The sequence below is a fragment of the Ambystoma mexicanum genome, chromosome 4q (genome assembly GCF_040938575.1).
Source record: "Ambystoma mexicanum isolate Mex_15411 chromosome 4q, UKY_AmexF1_1, whole genome shotgun sequence".
Lineage (NCBI taxonomy): Eukaryota > Metazoa > Chordata > Amphibia > Caudata > Ambystomatidae > Ambystoma > Ambystoma mexicanum.
Genome location: NC_090928.1, coordinates 991,275,282 through 991,287,625, shown reverse-complemented (window position 1 = coordinate 991,287,625; position 12,344 = coordinate 991,275,282). Strand labels below are relative to the sequence as shown.

Here is a 12,344-nt window from a genome sequence, read left to right as displayed (position 1 = left end):
ATGTGATAACCCAAGATAGCTTCTTGGGGGAAATCGAAGACTTAATCTATGAGTGGCAAACTGCAAATAATTGTAATTCAATTCCGCTGTGTGGTGACCTTAATGCATTGTGTTGGTAGCTTGCTGATGTGAGTACATCAGGTCACAACATTATGGCTAGGAGGCGTGGAAGTGCATGTATGGAGCTAATGAGTCCCTGGGATTTGAACATGAACGAACGATATTCCACCAAATCCAACTTGGCATCCAAATACCTCCAATAGCATTTTGCACTACTTCTTTGTCTCGGACGAAACGTTACAGAATGTCAGCTCCATGACAATAACTAAAACAGATCTTAGCGATCATTATCCCTGCCTTGGGGTTGAAGGTGGTGAAACTGGAAGAGTCCAGCCACTTCTATGACCAGAAACTAGAGGCTACCTTAGATATAATAGGGTTTGGAGAAGTTTCATGGTGTACTGCACCGTCTTTTCCTCCAGACAAACTTGAGTGGGCACTGTTTACTAACCCCAACAAGGATATCTTGGACCAAATTTATGAAGTAATGCCTCGACCTGGTCTTAGAAGAAAAATCACGTCTTCAACCCCATAATTCAGTCAAAAAAAAGGGATCTGACCTTCGCCCTTTGCCTTTGTCTGCCAATAGATGCTGCTCAAAGAAAGACACCAAAGCTTAAATACAAACAATGGCTTTGATTCTATAAATATGAAATGCTGCTGAATGACACTTTAAAGATGCTTCAGTTGGTTCTCCAAGGACGTTTCCTCCTTTTGACGAACAATTAACAATCTTGTCTCCCCATTGTTTAGCTCTGTGATTAATCCTATAGGGGAAAAAGGGTAGATTGACCACTTCACGAAAGTATACAAATTTCAGGGCCATGGCGTTTTTTTTTTCTCCAGAGAAGCAGATAGTCTCTCTAATCACTCGAAGTGAGAATTCTCCTGCACCAGGGCCCGATGGTCTGTCGAAAGCAGTCCTAAAACTTGACCCTCACTTGTGGGAGAACATTCTGGGCTTAATCTTTAACAAAATTACCTCACCAGCAACTATGCCAAAAACATGGACACAGTCCAATATTGTCCATATCTTCAAAAAGGGTCAACAATCTCTTCCTTCTAACTATAGGCCCATAGAACTCCTAGACATTCTGGCAAAGATGTATGCTAGCATATTGCTGAGGGGAGTTTCTGATTTGGCCTCTGGTGCGGGAAGACTGGACCCGCTCCAAACAGGTTTTAGGAAGGGGATGGGCACGAACACTAATATCTTCATCTTGGGTATGCTAAAAAAAGACTTCACCATGGCATTCAACAGCATAGACCGAACCCCTCTATGTTCTAAACCTAGAAAATGGGGGTGCCGTGCTCACTTATTAGAAATTATTGTGGCCTTAGACTCTAATACATCTATTAGAGTGTGCGTTAACGCCCAGGTCAAATTGTCATCACTAATCATGACTATGTGTGGCCTCAAGCAATTCTGTGTTCTGGCCCCATTACTTTTAGTCTCTTCCTCTCTGATTTTGCCAAGATCTTTTGAAGTATCTGCAGTTTTCGGCGAGTCTAGCCCACCTTAGCCTGCACTACTTACTTTACGAGGATGATCTTGTCCTGTTTGATTATACTCCAATAGGACTACAGTACAAGCTAGATGCCCTGGCTGAATATGCAGAACTAAATCATCTAAGCATCAACATAAAGAAATCTCAGATACTAACTTGTAGATCAGGGATGAAATTAAAATGCAAGAACTTCTGCGGTAGTATAAGTAGTATGCCCCTAGAAAAAGTTTCTAACTCTTGTTATCTGGGATGCAGATTACTTGAACTCCAGAATGAAATGAAGTTTCAAAGTTATCAGCGTTCTAAAATGTTGATGCTTGTCACTTAAGCTAGTGCAGTAAATCGAACGTGTGGACATGTCTCTTTGAGCCCAGTGCTAACATTTTATAAGACTAAGGTTTTGCCATCTATAACCTACGGGGGTGAGAACTGGGGTCTCCCTACACTCTTGGACTTTGATGCTTTGGAGGGTATGTTTTGGAGGAAGGTTCTACTCCTACCCAATGGTGTTCCTGCAGCTGTCATCTGATATTAGTTAGGCCTTCCTTCCATACAATTCTACCTTAACTGGAAGAATCTCTCACCACTGAAAAATATCCTCTGTGCCAAGGAAGGCTCAATTTGGTTGCTGCTAAAACAGCTGCTGCAAGAGAAGTCTTGGACCGCCTTAAACACATGGGAAACAGAGCGTTCTTCGATTTGTGGGATTGGATTGACACAATCAGTAAAGTCAGAACATATCATTTATACGCTGATTTACTGATTGATGTTAGACCAGTCAGAACCTGTCCTGAATAGTTGAACAAGTCACCTAGTAGATCTTGGCAATTGAGGGTGATGAGGCTGTGGCTAAATCTGGCCCATACTAATGAATTTCTGGGTGCAAGGAAGAACGTTCCGAGAACCTTGAGACTGTGTTGCTTCTGTTCCCTGCAGGAAGAGGAAGAGACTCTGCACCACATGCTACTACATTGTAGATCACTGGAGGCGAGGCACATGTCTACTTTGGCCATCTTATTCAACCCGATGTCCAAGTCCATACTGAAAGAGTGCGGCTGCTCATCATGAATTCTTCTGGTCGTAATGAATGGATGGTAGCCGCAATTCACTTTCTAAAAGAAGTTTTAGATTCTGGTAAAATGATAACCTGATTAATTTGCTGTGTGTTTTAATTTACTTTTTTTCCTTGGAAAAATCTATTTTAACCTGTATTTCTTTATATTTCGTATTTTAAAGAAACCATTATCTTGTATGTTTTTTTAATGTTTTGTTAAAGGTTATTTTGTTAACCAAATAACAATAAAAACAAAAAAACAACTATGAAATTGGGCGGAGGAAGGATACAGAAAGTGTATGGAGGAAAGACAAAATGAAAATGCAAACAAGATCAACTATAGAGAGTCAGCGGTGCAAGGCACTATCCCTGCTGCTGTGACAGAATGACTTGATGATTGAGCACCTACTCTGCCCCCAAACTAGTACAAGCTAAGAGTGATCCCAATCATAAAGGTAAAACAAGGCACAGTTAAGAGGTATACCACCTTTGACTTTTGTGGTATCATGGGCCAGGGGAAGGCTGTACTCTGAAGAGGAGTGTGAAGGTGATTTAGTAGCAACACAAGCAGCAAAAGCACAACAGTCAAAAATAAAAGGAATGTCCAATCAAGGTTCTATTGAATACAGATATACTTTAATGAAACACCCCATTTGCAAAAATAACGCAATAGAAAAGCACTATACAAAATCCACCCCAGAGACAATAACACAGAATATGAACAGATAGAAAGATGTACCAATCTGGGTCATGGGTGCAAGGCAAGTAAAAACCACAATGTTTGTCAAAAGGAAATGTTCTGGTTAATAAAGGGATAGATTAAAGGTGATCTAACCAGTTTCTAGGACCCAAAGTTGGACCAAGGGGGCAGTTATCAGAAACTTTTGCTGTTCTTGACGATTCAATGGCATCAAACCAGGCTTTTTGGTCCTGTTTGTGTGGTTCGACAAAGTTTGAGTGCAGTGTTCACATTGTTCTGGGTGAGGAACGGTGTCAAGCAGGGGTCAAACAGGAGATTGCTCAATTTCGAGGGTTGTGCTTGAAAAGGTGTGGATCATGAGAGCCACCAAGGTTGGTTTGACAGAGGGTTCGACTGCAAAGATACTGGTGCCTCAATGCGTGGTTCTTAACAGATCGGTTTTTATGAAGCGTTTGAGGGGCTGCTGATTGTGAGGGCCACCAGGGCCAGTTAGGTAGTCAGTTCGACAGAGAAGAGGCTAGTGACTGGATGTGCAGTTCGAGTCGAGCGGCTCTGGTACAGCATTCAAAGGCCGCGGTTCGAAGGATCCCCCAGACTCTTGCAGACTGGTGATGAAGATCAGCAACAAAGATGCTGGTGCTTGGAAGAGGCGGTTGGAAGGCGGCGGGTGCAATTATGAGCTTAAAGTTCGATCCGGGGCCACAACGCACTCGGCTAGCTCTGTACGGCAGAGAACAGGTTCTAATGCGTAGTTCAGTGGTTCAAAGAGCAGGAGAGTGCAAAAGGTAGCTCTAGAGGATCCTGATGGTTTGATGAAGTTGAACAGGCTTGAATCATGGTTCAAATTGGTTTGATGGCGAAACCACATGGATCCTGGATGCCTTGACTGTCACTTGTTGTGAATCCCAATCCAGGAACTCAAGGATACATTTTAGTCCTTGTTCTCTGGCTTCCACATATAGGGGAAGCTGGTCCAAAACTGCAGGTGTCCCTCAACACAGCAAGGGCCTGGGTACAGTTGTGGCTGTTAGAGAGGCAGGTCTTTTTGCAACAGCAGTTCACCACCAATGGTCCCTGGGGATGGTTAGGGGACAAAGCTCACCTCTGCCTTGGATACTCAGACTTCACCTCTCCCAACAGAGGTCCAATGGATTATTCCTCAGGTTTTTTTTCAAGAGTGAATCAAAGAAGGAGTGGTAGACCCTTTATTTTAAAAGCAAACGCCCACAGATGACTGGACTAAAGCTAGCCTTATTTAGGGGTCCAATCCCTGTTCTTAGAGCAAGTGGACTTTGCCTTCTAACATCACACCCAAAGTACTTGGGCAAAAGGAAGTGGAGGAGACAGGAAAGAAAGATAAAGGCAAAGAGCAACAAGGTGCTGGAAATTTCCTTCAGCTGTAAAGATCACTCCCAGGCTGCACTAACCCCGCCCCTTCACTTCTCAATAGGACCAAATACCATTTTGGTGTACAGCACCCTAGTGTTAGGCCAAGCCTTTTATGAATGGGTGTGTCCTTTGTTTCCTGTAACCCAGGACAGCTTCCTGTGAAGTGGCTGCTTCTCTGGGGAGGCTGTTACATGCCCTCATTAAGGAACAAGGATAGCAATCCCCAAGGCTGCAGTGCTGCTAGCAGTAGCAAAATGAGCCCGACTGGGCAGAATATACATAATCCCTTGACAGCTGAGCTGGGTTTACATGGCTGACACATGTGTGATATTACATTTCTGTGGCTGTAATTAATATGAGAAGTACCACCATACCATAACTCGGGTATGGCTTATATTTAAAGATGCATCCGCCACCAGGACAGTAAACTCATAATTAGAGAGTTTTGGTAAAGAGTAGCATGTCTTAAATGCAGCCCCTTTGCTGCAGAAACTTGGGTGCCACTACAGCAGTCAAATAGGCATTTGTGTCCTCTGAACCTGTTCTGTGCCACTGGTAGAACAGGCGCTGCAGATCAGGATACTGATGCAGAAGGGCACAGGTACACACTATTATTTTGGCATGAAGCTTATGAAAGGTGAATCTGTTTGGTAGATTACACTCCCACAAATGGAATTACCTGTATGATTTTATTAATTTAATTTAAAAAAAAGCCAGGGCTTCTACGCCTTTGCAGATGGCAATCTGTCATAGCCACAAGCAGCAAGTGTGAGCATGTTGCAACTCAGAGGGATGACACATAGAAGTACATACACTAGGCAAGAAAAAAAGGGAGATGCTGAAATAGGTAACACAGGGAGGTGGCAGAATGGACAGCCCTGAATGGTTCAGATTATGCACTCTTTTTTATTTATTGGACTGCATATACCTATAATCAGGGATCTTCAACCTGCTGCAGGTGTTTTGGACTACAACTCCCACAAATCCCCCACCATTGACAATTCAGATTACAGACACAAAAACTCATTAGCAAAGCTATTTATTTTTTAAAAGGGTATATCAACTAGTTGATTAGAAAAACTACGACACCAATAATCAATACCAAGCAACATGCAACTTGAATCAATGGGGAATATGTCCATAGCAGCTCAGTAGATGGGAAAACACATACGGCAATAACTTGATTCAGTAGAGGCCTGGTATGCCTGGTTTACTGGAATTTCCACTATGATGCGCAGAGTTTTGCACCCAGCATGCTCGAGGTTCTGTAATGTCACTCCATCTATGCAGCTTGCCTCCCTACATCCTCACGACGAGCATTTCCTTGTAAAAGATTTCCGGAGCAATTACACATGTGTTTGCACTTGCGCTAACTAGAGTGCACATGAAGAAACGGAAGCTTGCACGCGCGCAAATTCTATGACAAGACAGGAGGCTCATATTATGCAATACAATCTTTACTCTGAAACCACAGCAGCAAAGAAAATACTTTTACAAACAAAAAAGTTTCCACAACAGAACTAGATAGAGTTCAATGTCAATGTATGGGGAACTCCCCAAACCATCATGGAGGACAGGTCATGCCCTGCAGGGGACCAATGAGCAGGGACCCTCTTCTATATATGTCCATTACTCTAACCCCAACCCCTCTTTCTTTGCTGCTGACACCACAGAGCTAAGTCACCCCTTTCAGTTGTGTCTTACATTGTTTGTCAGTAGTAGGCTTTATTAGTTTGAATATGGCATATATGGTAAATATGTGTTAATTACCTTTTATTATAAAGGAATTTGTGTATTTGATACAATGTATCTGGATAGCCGCGTGCGGCCGTTGGTTTCATTTTGGTGTCTTTCAAAAAGAAAATATGTATTATGCTCATACATCTTGTTTCAGCTGAAGCAGTGGTGCAATGGTTGAATTTCGGACTACAGTCCATGAGGTTGTGAGTTCGAGGGAGCTCTCTAATTTATTTCTTCTTTAAAAATTTCTCGCGCTTGTAAACTCAGGTGTTTCTAGTGCATTAATCAACTCGCTCCCGGCGTGCGCGAGAGCAGTGTTGTTTACACTGTTCCCTCTTCATTTCGCCTGTTTGAATTCGTGCCCCTTGACAGATTTATGGTCACCTGGGGATTCCAGGTGCTGCAGGCTTTGGGTTCGGCCTGCCTATGTGGCTTATGTTTGTAACAAAAGCCTCTGTTTCAGTACTGAGCCAAGTTAGCTCAAATATAGAGCTGCAGGTCTCCCATGCAGGAAGACCGGGGTTCGCGGCCGACCAGCGCATGTTTATTTGTATATTTTAAGATTAGATATTTTAATTGTTATATTTTAAATAATTGTATTTTACAGTGGAGGTATTTGATTGTCACCTTTTTTGTTCAGTTGAGCAGGGATTTCCTAATGGGCATTTGGTTGGTTCATGACTTCTTCAGAAAGATTATAGCACAAACATTTTAATAGTAAAAATGTGGTTTTGTTAAATGTTTGTAATTTCGTATCCCTGGTGACACAACACATTTCCTTACCTTTAGTGCTGGAAAGAAAGAATGTTTACTGATAGACTGTGGGTTTGTTAGGTCAAAGTCTGACCATCCAGCGCAAGAGCCCGATGCACTGCCAGTCTGCAGTTTTATTTTATTTTCTTTGTTTATTTATTCATTTACTTATTTCTTAAGTTATGTGCTTTGCCTTCACTGTAGGTGCCATAAGTTCGGTTTCAGGTTCAGCCTGATTCTATTGCGAGGTTACCCCCTCGTGTACTGCTGATTATCACACCCTGCTCGGCCGAGCAGTTGGAGGTGCACTTGCTCAGTGTATCCTACCTTCAACTTGACAGTTTTCTTTTGTTTGGGTTATCTTCCCTGGAAAGGTGCAGTCACCTGCTCGGTGGCAAGGTTGCCTGGGGTTTCTGCGAGGGGTCCCCTTGTATACGGCTGTGTCCACACCCTGCTAGGGTGAGCAGTTGAGGTACACTTGCTCAGTGTTTCCTCCCTTAAAGTGGGCAACTTGGGTAATTACCTTAACTGGCATGCACCATAACCTGCTTGGTTTCAGGCTCTGCCTGAGTTCTAATGCGAGGTTACCCCCTCGTGTACTGCTGATTATCACGCCCTGCTCGGGCGAGCAGTTGGAGGTGCACTTGCTCAGTGTATTCCTTCCTTAAGGTCGGCAGCTTTGTTTAGGTGCTGCATATGGCTGACGCCATTGTTTGGTCTTGTAGGCGTGCAGTAACCTGCTCGGTTTCAGGCTTCGCCTTGTTCCTACTGCGAGGTGCTCCCTCGTGTACTATTGGTTGCCTCACCCTGCTGGGGTGAGCAGTTGAGGTGCACTTGCTCAGTGTACGCTTTGATAAACAATATGTTTAAGTGTTGACTGGAACACATTTGCGTTTTTTCAGAATTGTCAGTGGCCCAGAAAGCTCAGTGAGTATCAGCTTATATAAGGGCCGGGGATTCGGTCCCCTGTGAGGGCGTAACCCCTCTTCTTTGGATATTTTATATATATTTCATATATTATATATTCTTTATTTATTAAGTGCTTTAAAGAAAAGAGTGTGGAAGTGGTTGTAAACAGACCCATATGGGGTTGTACCTTCCTCTCTAACCATCTCTCTGGTGTTATCATTCATCTTTTAGTTAAAAATTCTGTCACCCTTTACCTTAGTTAGTTTCAGGACAACTCAGTCCTTTCCTTAGGTTTTGATTCCCGACCTCAATTGCTCCACCCAATACCAGTGCTGATTAAGCTACAGTATTTTCTCTCAACATGAGGAAGAATAAAGATGATGCGTTATGCCTCTATTGAGGTCTGTAGGGCTTAAGGCTCTCTTTAGTGGGGACGTTTGTTCTCCCCTACTTTTGTCCCATTGGACATTCCTTATTCTTTTGGTTCTGGTGGAGACAGGGTCAGCTCGAGGGTAACCGTTCAGTTTTTTACATGACAAGTTGAGCAACCATGTTTTACTTGGATGGAGTGTTTGGAAACACTTGATGGTATCAGTTAGACGAGTTGCCAAATAATAACTTGCTGGCGCCTGCCTCATGTTTTTCCTCCCAAAGCTTGGCCTATGGTTCAGCTAACCGTCTAACAGTGTGTTGCAACTTCTCCTCTGCTCGAGGAGTACACGCAGGCTTCTGTACCCTCATGAGCGTTGCTTAACCTCTTTAGAGTGCTGTTTTCATATCCGTGCTGACCGTTCTGATACAGGTTCCTAATTTTGGAAAGGTCTACATCAGTCTTTTATCCTGCTGAGATCGATAAGTGAACACCTCACACCACACAACGCTCGTAGTAGTGTTAAGCACCACTCATATACCTGAGGGTTCGTAGTACTGTATAAGTACTGTTTTGCTATGGACAATGTGCTTAGTTTTTCCTTCCCCTGATTCCCTTAGTGGCCAGTCAGCCTCACATGAATACAGTGACTCAGACCTCAGGGTTGGAGGGGACAGTGGTCCCAGATTTCTTCTCAACCTTGCATTTACAGGGCATTGGTAATTATCCAGAGTTCTTTCCCCCTCATTCCCCTTCCTGCCATCCTTGGGGGAGATTGCATCATAATATTACACCTCTGGGAGTATCCAATCGTTTCAGTTTTTTCCTTTTTACAGGAGTTCTGGCGGGTGACCAGTGCAGACTCGCACTGAGCATTTCCCTCCCGTCTGTTAATTTCCTTTGTGCTAATCTCTGGTATTTCAATAAGTTAACTGGAGTCTGTCCAGTCAGGGGATTGGTTAGAGGCGCTAGTGGGTATTTATTTCTCTTAACGGTGTAAAGCGGGGCTTTAATGTGGTCCTCAGGGTAGTTTTCTTTCTGGATTGCAAGGTTTTTCCTTTGGATAAGTGGGGGAGGTTTCTCCTCTTTTGGGAAGGCTCAATATCCCTTGGTGGGATAGAGGGGTCTGGGAGTGATACTATCCCCCATCCACGTTATGACCCTCTATCACGATGCGTTCCAGAGTCTATACATTAACTTTCAGACGGTGTCTGCCGCTACGATTACCAGAGTGCTGGGATATATATTTGGTTGATGACTTGATTATCATAGTCACCTGCATGGCAGGTGGACCTTTGGGGTTTTCACAAGAGTTTGTTTGCAGTAAGGTGCCAGCTCAGGGTGCTGTGAGCTTCAAAGATCTGCAAATTGGCTGAAATATAGGTTGGACCTCTTCTGGTGTACACCTTCAGTTTAACCATTTAGTGATCAGTTCTTTGCAGTTTAGAGTCTTGCTAAGATTTTGGAAATTTGGTGTCCTCCTTCGGTTACTTTTGATCCGCTAGGGGATTTATCACCAGGGAGGAGGGATCAAGGTTCAAGCACCGGGCATACCTACAAAGGAGTTTAGATATCACTATAATGATAGTGATTGGATGTCGGATACATTTTTTCTTCTTGCCAAGTTTGGCCTCTTAAGGATCAGGTTTATAATATCTGCCTTTTGTCATGGTAGCAGAGTCCTTCTTCAAGAGTTCGGGAGGTCTGAGGGTCTCCGTGTTGGCGGTTTGATAGTTAGCTTCTCAAGTGGGGCCCTCTCTTCCATTCTGCTTCTGCCTCCAGAAGACTTCCCTCCTTAGTATACACATATGTCTGAAGACAATTGTAGATTAATTCTATTGCTTTTCAGCTCCGCTCAGGATGGATTGTCCTATTACAAAATTTATAAAAATGATTTTTTACTCCCATTTTACCCTTTTGAAGATTTGTCTTTCCCTCTTGGTTCCCCAGTGTAGTTTTGTGACATGCCCTGTTTCTAATGCGATATCTTCCTTTAATGCATGGGATGGAACCTATAAGACTTTCACCCCTATGGGGTACTTTTCTTTATCACCAGGAGAGCTAGGTGTTTGTTTTCATTGGTTTGCTTTCTAGGTCCCCAAAAATGGTACGAATTTAAGTGTTTTGAATATTTGATTGAACAACATAGGTGTTTATTTCAGATGGTTTTGTCCTAACCTATTAGTATAGGAAAACTTTGTTCAATGTTTTCCCCTCTTTTAACCAGTTGGTTTTGGTGGCCTGTAAGGAACGCTGGATTTGGCACATTCCTGTTTTTCTTGCAGTGGATTTGACTTTGCCTTATAAGACAGCTTTTTGGGCAATCTAGTCTTGGGCAATTCTCTGATTGGTCAACAGATTGATTTAATGAAAGCATTTAAAAAATGTTTCCTTTCCTATTATTTTATTATATTATCTATTATATTGGATCATTTTGTACGTACTAATGAGATGCAAGGGCTTTGAACTTGCATAATATGAGCCTCCTGTCTTGTCATAGAATGACTAATCCCCCACACTAACGTGAGATGGGGGTTTAGATTCTATTAAAGACAAGGAGGCGATTATTATCCCTCCCACCCACCCTGAATATGATATGATATGATATGACAATTGTGATACGCATGTACACAGGTGGTTCAAGTGAGAACATTCTTTGGTTTGTTGTTCTTCCCAACCACCCACCCTTCTTGCTTGTTGTTCTTACAGGTACGAGTTGAGGTTCTGCTCAGGAGTGTGGATCGCAGTTACAAGTTCTGGAGTGCGTGATTTCGGCCACGAGTTGAGGTTCTCATCAGGAGTGTGGCTCGCAGTTACAAGTTGTGGAGTGCGTGATTTTGGATGAGAAGTCCTATCCAGAAGAACTTCGGCATAGATTCAGGCTGCGGGAAGGTGGAGATCTCCAGTTTCGATGGATTCTTTCTCCGCGCTACGCAGTTCAACCGTTTCATTGGACTTCTGGTGCAAGACAGCTGCAGAAAGAGGGGTTGGGGTTAGAGTAATGGACATATATAGAAGAGGGTCCCTGCTCATTGGTCCCCTGCAGGGCATGACCTGTCCTCCATGATGGTTTGGGGAGTTCCCCATACATTGACATTGAACTCTATCTAGTTCTGTTGTGGAAACTTTTTTGTTTGTAAAAGTATTTTCTTTGCTGCTGTGGTTTCAGAGTAAAGATTGTATTGCATAATAATCGCCTCCTTGTCTTTAATAGAATCTAAACCCCCATCTCACGTTAGTGTGGGGGATTAGTCATTGCTCTTGGGGACCATAAATCCCTCCGATCACATACAGTTTTCTGGTGTTGCTTTGACTTTCACAAATAACCCAGAAAGTACACTTGAGCAACCTTCTGAGCTGGTGTCACATACAGCAGGTGATAACTGAAAGCGTGTATATAGCATGGTGTATACTAGAGCACCCTTTTGAGGTAATTAGTACTTTAGCATGCAAAATAATTTGATAAAGCTTAACTAATCAAAAAGAGAAAGCAAATACTTCAAATCGGTTTCCATTTGATAAATTCAGCTTCACAAAACTAGGACGCTGGGCCTTGAGACGGTGATGGGACAGCTCCTCGGCTTTTATTGTCTATGTTTTATACACATGATTCTAGCTCAGCCTTGCAAGTTCGCTCATCGGTGCATCGGGACGTTCCACCTGACATTTAAGTTCCCCGTTGCTAGGCACTGCCGATGCCCCTTTCTTTATTTCCTTCTGTTCCGTTTTTTCCATCAGTTTAATCAACAGCTGCAGGAACACATGGAGGGTGCTTGGCAGCTGCAGGACGCAGATGCCGGGCTCTGCAGTGCACTTTCCTCGCAGCAGAGCCTGAGTGTGCGCACGGCTGACTGCTCGCAA

The 12,344-nt window shown here is 43.3% G+C and overlaps 1 long non-coding RNA gene across 1 annotated transcript; it reads left to right on the top strand.

Annotated features, from left to right (window-relative positions):
* Positions 1 to 6,364: 6,364 nt before the first annotated feature.
* Positions 6,365 to 11,676, top strand: LOC138468130 (uncharacterized). Its single transcript, XR_011268210.1, has 2 exons — positions 6,365 to 6,462; positions 11,193 to 11,676. It is a non-coding gene; the product is annotated as an uncharacterized lncRNA (long non-coding RNA).
* Positions 11,677 to 12,344: the final 668 nt, after the last annotated feature.